We start from the raw sequence: 7,885 nt of genomic DNA on the forward strand, positions 1-7,885 counted from the left end.
CTAAACACATTGACTACAGTGGTTCAACCTTAATTTCATGAAGCGATGAGAATACTTTTTAATAACGACTTTATACAACAATATCCTTTCTTCTGTGTTCTCTTACGCTGTTTACGTTCAGCGCTTCCAGGTTCTACGTTAGAATGCAAGAAAAACAAAATGGCTCCTGCATTTAAAACATATGTAAAACAATGTTATTTTGTCATCACTGTCAGCTGTTTTGTCCTGGTACCTGGTAATAATCAATGCAGTATTATTATGTCTAAACATGTCAAGCACAAAAACCATCCACCTAAACTAAAGCCCTACATATACTAAAACAGACGTTAAGATCAACCGAGAAGCCATAGGAAGGAATCACTCTGTGTCCATCTATAGGTCTTGTTTATCCATCGAACTATCCTCATTAGTTCACTGACCTGATTATACAGAGCACAGATCAATATTTACAGAAATCGCTTCAAACTAACAAATGTGTTTGCAATTTCTAGGTCGTATTCCAGCGCAGGAACAATATGAATTTTCAGGCCGGCCCCTGCAGTGTAAACATGTTTTAAATAAACAGGAACTAACGTAATGCTCTTTTAATTGATTCATTCTGCCCAGCGATGTTTACAGAAGGGCCTAAATACGAACTTGTAATGCAAACCCAGTGTTTAGAAGTGGTTTGTTTGGTTAAAACAAAAACAGTTTGAATGCCAGCCATTTAAGAGTTGCATTGTGTGCTTCAAGGGCTTTATCTGGTGGATGTAAATCTTTCTAGACTGCTCTCTACAAATTGTACTGCAAATTCGCAGGGAAGAGCTGTCTACGTTCGAAATAGGAGAGGGAATAATCATAAAGCAGTTGTGCGCAGTATGGCACTCTGGGTAAAACACCATCAGATTATAATTAAACACATGTGAGAGGTAATAAAACGTAATGAACGTAGTGAGGAGACAGGCAGAGCCATTTTATGTGGCCAGCACAACATGTTGTGTAGTGCTGAAAGCCGCGCCATATGTGTCCTCGGGTGCTCTGGGTTTAAATGTCTGTCCATATATGGTATCCGTAGCACTTTTTTGAAACGCATTCATAGTACTGACATGGAAGTGGCCTTGTGGGTAGTGAAGACAATCCAAAGATTTTTTGCAGAGCGAGTTAGAAGTTGCTGTTCAGATTTTTTTATTAAAATTGAGGTTACGTGTCATGTTTGCAACATTGGTGGAAAAAAAAATGACTCATTACCCAGTTTAATATGAAAAACATTTACTGTAAACTACAGTTTTGGAGATGTTGCCTGCTAATGCAAGATGGACAGTTTTGGTAAAAGAGACTCTTTGTAGCTGCTTACAGCTTGACACAAAGTTAAGCAATTTTGCGTGATTAAAAAAAAGAATTGACTGACTGTTAGTATTAAACCATATTCTGTAATAGCAGTGTAGTTTTGCAGTGCAGTGTAGACGTTTACGCCTCTCTGGTCAGTAAGTGTAATGTTTATGAGGATCTAAAATAGTTCATGTTTTAGTGCAAAAAGTGCAAGAATTTACAAGCCCATGCATTAACTTGCAAGTGGAAATTTCAAATCTGGAGTTATGAAGGTGTTTAATCACTAGGTGGAGCTGTTCAAACTATAAAAAAGACTGCAAAATAAAAAAACAGCAAGCCACAACAATCAGTTTCAGCTTTCGTACAGTTTGAAAAACACTTTGTGTTTTAAGCTTTAATTATAGAAATGTTAAACTGGATAAACACACTAAAAAGTACTTGTAAATGAAGACACTTGTAAGCTAGCAAACACAGAAAGACACTTTGAATGCTGTTCTCACAGGCTGCAAGGGAGTTCTTGCCCTCATTCAGAGCTATGTATTCAGTCTGGCATGTTCGGCCCAAAGGGACGGGGCCAAGGCACGAGGAGGCCCAATATTCCAAACAAAATGCCTCTCATCGCCTAAATCCATCATTGCAGCGGAGACAGGCAAGTCCCTCTTTCTCTGGATGTTTAAATGAGAGAGTGTAAGCATGTATGTGTTGACTGCTCCTGAACTGGCTCAGTGAAAGTCCAGCAGACCCTTCTGGCCTCTGAGACGATCCACAAGAGAGCCAATTGTTTTATCTTTAAATCATTAATATTAATTAGGATTAAGTATTCCAGAGAGCCGTGCAATAAAATACATATTTGCCATGAAACTACAAAACTCTGTAGTGCAGAGAGACTAAAGCAGATGTCACATACATTGTACTTAACTAGTTAAAGGGTTAGTTCGCCCAAAAATCGCTCATCTTCAGAACAAAAATTAAGATATTTTTGATGAAATCCGAGATGTTTCTGTGAGTTTTGGTCGACACAGTACCCATGAGCAGCACAACGCATGCGTGTGATGCTGAGGCAGGAGGCGGCCAATACTGAATCGCCGTTCTGACGTAGAACCTGGAAGCGCTGCACTGTGTTTACAATGTAAACAGAGTAGGAGACTGACACAGAAGAGAAGAATTGTCGAATTTGTTTTGTTTTTGCGCACAAAAAGGATTTTCATTGCTTCGTAAAATTAAGTTTGAACCACTGCAGTCACGTCGACTGTTTTAACGATGTCTTTAGTACCTTTCTGGACCTTGAAAGTGGTAATTAAATCGCTGTCTATGGAGAGGTCAGAGAGCTCTCGGATTTCATCAAAAATATCTTAATTTCTGTTCAGAAGATGAACGAAGGTCTTACGGGTTTGGAACGACATAAGTGGGTGAGTAATTAATGAATTCTGTAATGAATTTCGAACTAACCCTTTAACTGTCACACCCATTTTTGAGCATAGATCTCAACTTAAAGTCCCAGTGAACCGAAAGTTGCACTTAAGTTATTTAAGTGTTGTGACATTTCCAAGTGAAACAGAATAATGAATAGAGGGCAGGGATTTATTTTAGCGCACCTCCTCCCCATCCAAAGTCCCTTTCAAGAAAAGTCTGTTCACTTAGCGGCCATATTTGCAAAGCCTCCAGGCAGCTATTTCAGGCATCCAAGACCAAGTCCTATCTATTTAAATGGGGGAATCCTGAAATCTCAAAAACTGCTTGGCGAACTCACAATTAAATAACATATTTCAAACCAGCAACAAAATCTGACATGAACTTTCTTTTTTATATCTATAGTCTTTGTCCCCATCCCTCGCTCATAGCAGACTAACGGTTAGAGGGAGTGGTTAAAAGGTTGGTTCACCCAAAAATGAAAATTCTGTCATTAATTACTCACCCTCATGTCGTTCCACACCCCTAAGACCTTCGTTCATCTTCAGAACACAAATTAAGATATTTTTGATAAAATCCGACGGCTCAGAGAGGCCTCTATTGCCAGCAATGTCACTGAACCTCTCAAGATCCAGAAAGGTACTAAAGACATTGTCAAAACAGTCAACGTGACTAAAGTGGTTCTACAATAACTTTATGAAGCGACAAGAACACTTTTTGTGCACAAAAAAAAAAAAAGAACGACTTTGTTCAACAAGTTCTTCTCTTCCATCTGGGCCTCTGACGTGCGCTCACGAAAGCACCACGACGCATGCACGGGAAGGTGACGTAGAAGTCTGCGTTTTTTTTCATTTTCATTTTTGGGTGAACTAACCCTTTATGGATATTCAACCCAAACCGTCAAACTGACATCATCAGAGAAGGAACGCCATTCCAGAGCGGAAGCAAATTGTCAGATTATGATTAAAGATTACCATGACAATCAAATTTTTTCTGTGTATTAACTTGCAAGGATTAATTGTTCACCACAAGACTAGTTGATATCACAGAAATTGAGCCAGCTAAAATGTACTACTGTTTCCATGATAAAACAATGTCCAAGTTCAAAACGGTTTTCTCAGTATGAATTTTGACCTTTCGAATGATACCTACTTTATGATGATTACTAAAATAGGCAATAAAAAGGGGGCCGATAGCAGGACACTGACAGTTAACATGCTAAAGAACCCCCCCTCAAAACCTAATAACATGTTACAATTTCTATTCCTTGCAGAGTGTATTTATATAAAGGCCTAAAAGATGAACGTCTGCACGAGTTTTAATAATACACCCTCTTTGTTAGACTCTGTGGTTTGCACACCTGTGTTGACGGGCACGATGTCCTCTTGACGCCTTGAAATGGAAGCATAAACAGGCATACCCAGCCGGGGAAACCCAGACTCACCACAGCCCTGCAGACAGGCCTGCCGCCAGCGCCTGTATCTTCTCACACAGAACAACACACAGACATGCGCATTTGATCATTCACCTGAAAAAGGTTAGCAAAAGTATCTCAAAAGACATGGTCGGACATTCTAAATTACCGTTAGGGATATTCAACAATTCCTTGAAAACAGTGTAGCATTCATCAGCAAAATCAAATATTAAAACACCTCTGTGAATACATTACATTTAGACGCCCAGTGACGGTGCCAATGAGCATGGCAGGCGATGCCAAACTGCATGCAAAATAAGCAAGCGCCAATGTGGCTCACTCTGAAACTATTCTGATGCATCAGGGACAAATAAGATGCCGGGAATTTCCTAGTGTGTCACATTGATTTTTAAATGAGTAAACATGCTAAAGCAAATAAATAAAAGTGCACATGAATTCCTCAACACTATTACAACAGCAGGAAATTTTATTTCTAATGCAACGTTCACATGTGAGATTAGGTCTGTGTGTATAGTTTGACTGCCCTCTATTGGTAGGAAATTGTCATGTGCAGGACAACAAATTCAGCATTGAAACATGCACCTTTGTGACATCTACGAAAATATCTCAATCTAGAACAGTTAACAGTTAAATTTATAACTATAAGAATGGCACCATAATATCTGATACACTTTTGAAGCTGAATAAAGACTCAGCAGGCTATGTAACCACTAGTTCTTCAATTAATTTCACTGCATATTGTTCAAAAATAAAGATGTTCAAGATGAAGACAAAACGTGCGTCAAGTTCATAGAAATGCAATGTAATGCTATTCGTGTAGGATTCATATTATTTTAAATGTGTTGATGAAACGACTCATCCTCATGTCGTTCCAACCCCATTTATTTATTTATTTATTTATTTATTTCTCTGTTCAACAATAAAGAATTATTTCTGAAGAATCTTCATGCAGATCTTTTCTCTACATAAAAGCTGCAAAATTGACAAAATACGCGCCATATTCTCAAGCCAAACGATATATTTGTGTGAGGAATTGAAAATTGAGTCATTATTTTCACTGATTTAAGCTGAAATCGATAACGAATAATTGTTTTGAACCGTTTCTTTGCAGTGAATTAAAGGGTTAGTTCAACCAAAAATGAAATTTCTGTCATTAAGTAGGCTACTCACCCTCATGTCGTTCCAAGCCGTGAGCTTCGTCCATCTTCGGAACACAAATTAAGATATTTTTGATGAAATCCATTGAAAGCAATGTAATTACCGTCATTCGTGGTCCAGAAAAGACATTGTTAAAATAGTCAACCTGACTGCAGTGGTTCAACTTTAATGTAATAAAGCGACAAGAATACTTTTTGTGCGCAAATACAAAACAAAAATAACGACTTTATTCAACAAATTCGGTCCTGCGTCAGCATCACACGCATGCGTCCTGCTGCTCACGTGAACAGCGTCGGCTAATACTGATGCCGCGTTCCAGGCAACCCGTAACCCGTGTTTTTCCAACCTTCTACCCGTGAAAGTGCACTGGAACGGCTATAAAACCTGTGACTTCCCACCCGTGAACTCGTACCAGATCGATGTACTCCCAGTTCCGCGCTCTGACGTCACACGGCCCGCAAAACAACAATGGCAGCCCCTATGGATGCGGTGTTTATGCAAGTGGTACACGGTGAGAAATAGACTTAACGTTGCAATCAAATTAATAATATAATAATAATGATAAATAATACACACACGATTATATAAATTATATAAACACACAAAGAGTAAGCACCTTTGGCGATAGAAATGATTGTAAATGAGCGTAAGCCCCGTATGGTCAGCCATGCTGGTTTGTTTACATCTAGCTACCACAATTCCTTGCACTCAGGCGTGACTTGCCTGGAATGCTACAAAGTCGTGAGTCGTGGTTTGAAGTCGTGACTTACGGGCTCAAAAACCTGCCTGGAACGCAGCATGAGTCGGCGTTCTGATGTAGAACCTGGAAGTGCTGAACGTAAACAGCGTATGAGTGACGGGAGAGATGAATTTGTTGAATAAAGTCGTTATTTTTTTTATTTTTTTTGCGCACAAAAAACATTCTCGTCGCTTCATAACATTAAGGTTGAACCACTGTAGTCACGTTGACTATTTTAATGATGTCTTTACTACTTTTCTGGACCATGAATGACGGTAATTACGTTGTTTTCTATGTTGGATAAAAAAAAAAATGTAATCAAAAATATCTTAATTTGTGTTCCAAAGATGAACGAAGGTCTTGTGGGTTTGGAACGACACGAGGGTGAGTACTTAATGACAGAAATTTCTTAGTGGTTTTCGATTAACAGCTCACAAATTTATCATATAGGGATTTTGCACAAGAGTCATATGGGATACTTTATTTTTTATTTAGTTTTTTTTTTTTTTTGATGTGTGTGTAACAACTCTAAAATATCAAACATTTTAAAGGTAAGCAAATCAGACTTAATTTTTTACATATACATTTTATACATACTGTGATTTTTTTTTTTTTTTTTTCCCCCAAGTAAAATACACGGCTTATATCACATTATAGGCTATGTATGCATGGAAAAAATTGTGCAATATGTGGCATGTTTATGGAAAGGCTTTTCTCCAAGCACCATAACACATTTAGGCATCCCTGCCACAGGCCTGGCGTTGATGGACACTTTCCCCATCCAGATCCATTCACAGACAATCCAGAGCCACAGAATGACAGAGAAGAAAGAAAGGGGTCAGGAGGAAAAGAAAAACAGAGGTTGTTCTGCATGCTCCTCCGATGGGCTTGCTGGGTGGTTTGTCTGTTTATTTAGTCTGTGGAGGTGATGGGAACTGAGCATCGGCCACTGCCAATTTTCTCCACACTGAGAAAATATTCATGTGGACAGCTGGAATCCAGAGAGCAGAGTCAAACACACTCAGGGCCAACAGATACAAGACTCGGCTCGCATGAAACACATTTCCAAATCGAAAATCCCAGCAAAAGCTCCTTCAGCTCGCCGGTCTTCTTTAAAATGCATGGTGGATAACCGAACTGAAGGAACCGTGTTTGTAACAAGCCAGTGGTGTTTTTTGCTATTCTAAGCATGTTGTTTCAGAAGCGAAGCTGGCTAGTTCGGTCCAAAGAAGATAAATTCCCAATGCTACACTGAATAAAAACTATTTCAGTCTGTTAAAACCAGTGAAGGATTCAATTATAATTAGAACCTCCAAGCGTCTAATCGTGCAACGGTGTGGGTAATATTAAACCAGACTAAAAAGGTTTGAACAAAAAGATTTATTCCATAGAAAATATTCCAATAACTAACGTAATCTGTTCACCACAACATCACTATAGACGACATGTTAATATATACATTCAGATCTACATTTTTAATTGTTTCACACATGAACACAACCAAAGAAGCTGGACAGCAATTATACACTGATAATTAGATTTAGAGAATAACAATCATTTATTAATTAAGCACTAATCAATGAAAGGTTTTGTAAAAGTACAACAGTATGTGTACATCAAATGTAGTGCTAGAACAAGATACATGTTTAACTTATATTCACCATTTTGGTGCAATATATGTAGCACAGCTATATGCATTTACAGAGTATAGGGGTAAATAGTTTGGGAGGGGGTGGGAAATGCCACCCAAAGAGCTCAGAGGAAGCTGTTGAGCTTCTAGGCCTCACACGGAGATGTGGGGCCACCCACTCGCAGGCCGATCTTGTTTATTTTCA

The 7,885-nt window shown here is 38.7% G+C and overlaps 1 long non-coding RNA gene across 2 annotated transcripts; it reads right to left on the reverse strand.

Annotated features, from left to right (window-relative positions):
- Positions 1-1,213: 1,213 nt before the first annotated feature.
- On the reverse strand, positions 1,214-4,571 carry LOC127499369 (uncharacterized). 2 transcript variants are annotated; one of them, XR_007926103.1, is made up of 3 exons: positions 4,388-4,571; positions 4,079-4,246; positions 1,214-1,973 (listed from the first exon to the last, which is right to left on the reverse strand). It is a non-coding gene; the product is annotated as an uncharacterized LOC127499369 (long non-coding RNA). The 2 variants fall into 2 exon arrangements; XR_007926102.1 differs by having other exon boundaries at positions 4,079-4,200; positions 4,302-4,571.
- Between the last annotated feature and the right edge of the window lie 3,314 nt (positions 4,572-7,885).

The sequence above is a fragment of the Ctenopharyngodon idella genome, chromosome 2 (assembly GCF_019924925.1).
Source record: "Ctenopharyngodon idella isolate HZGC_01 chromosome 2, HZGC01, whole genome shotgun sequence".
NCBI classification, from domain to species: domain Eukaryota; kingdom Metazoa; phylum Chordata; class Actinopteri; order Cypriniformes; family Xenocyprididae; genus Ctenopharyngodon; species Ctenopharyngodon idella.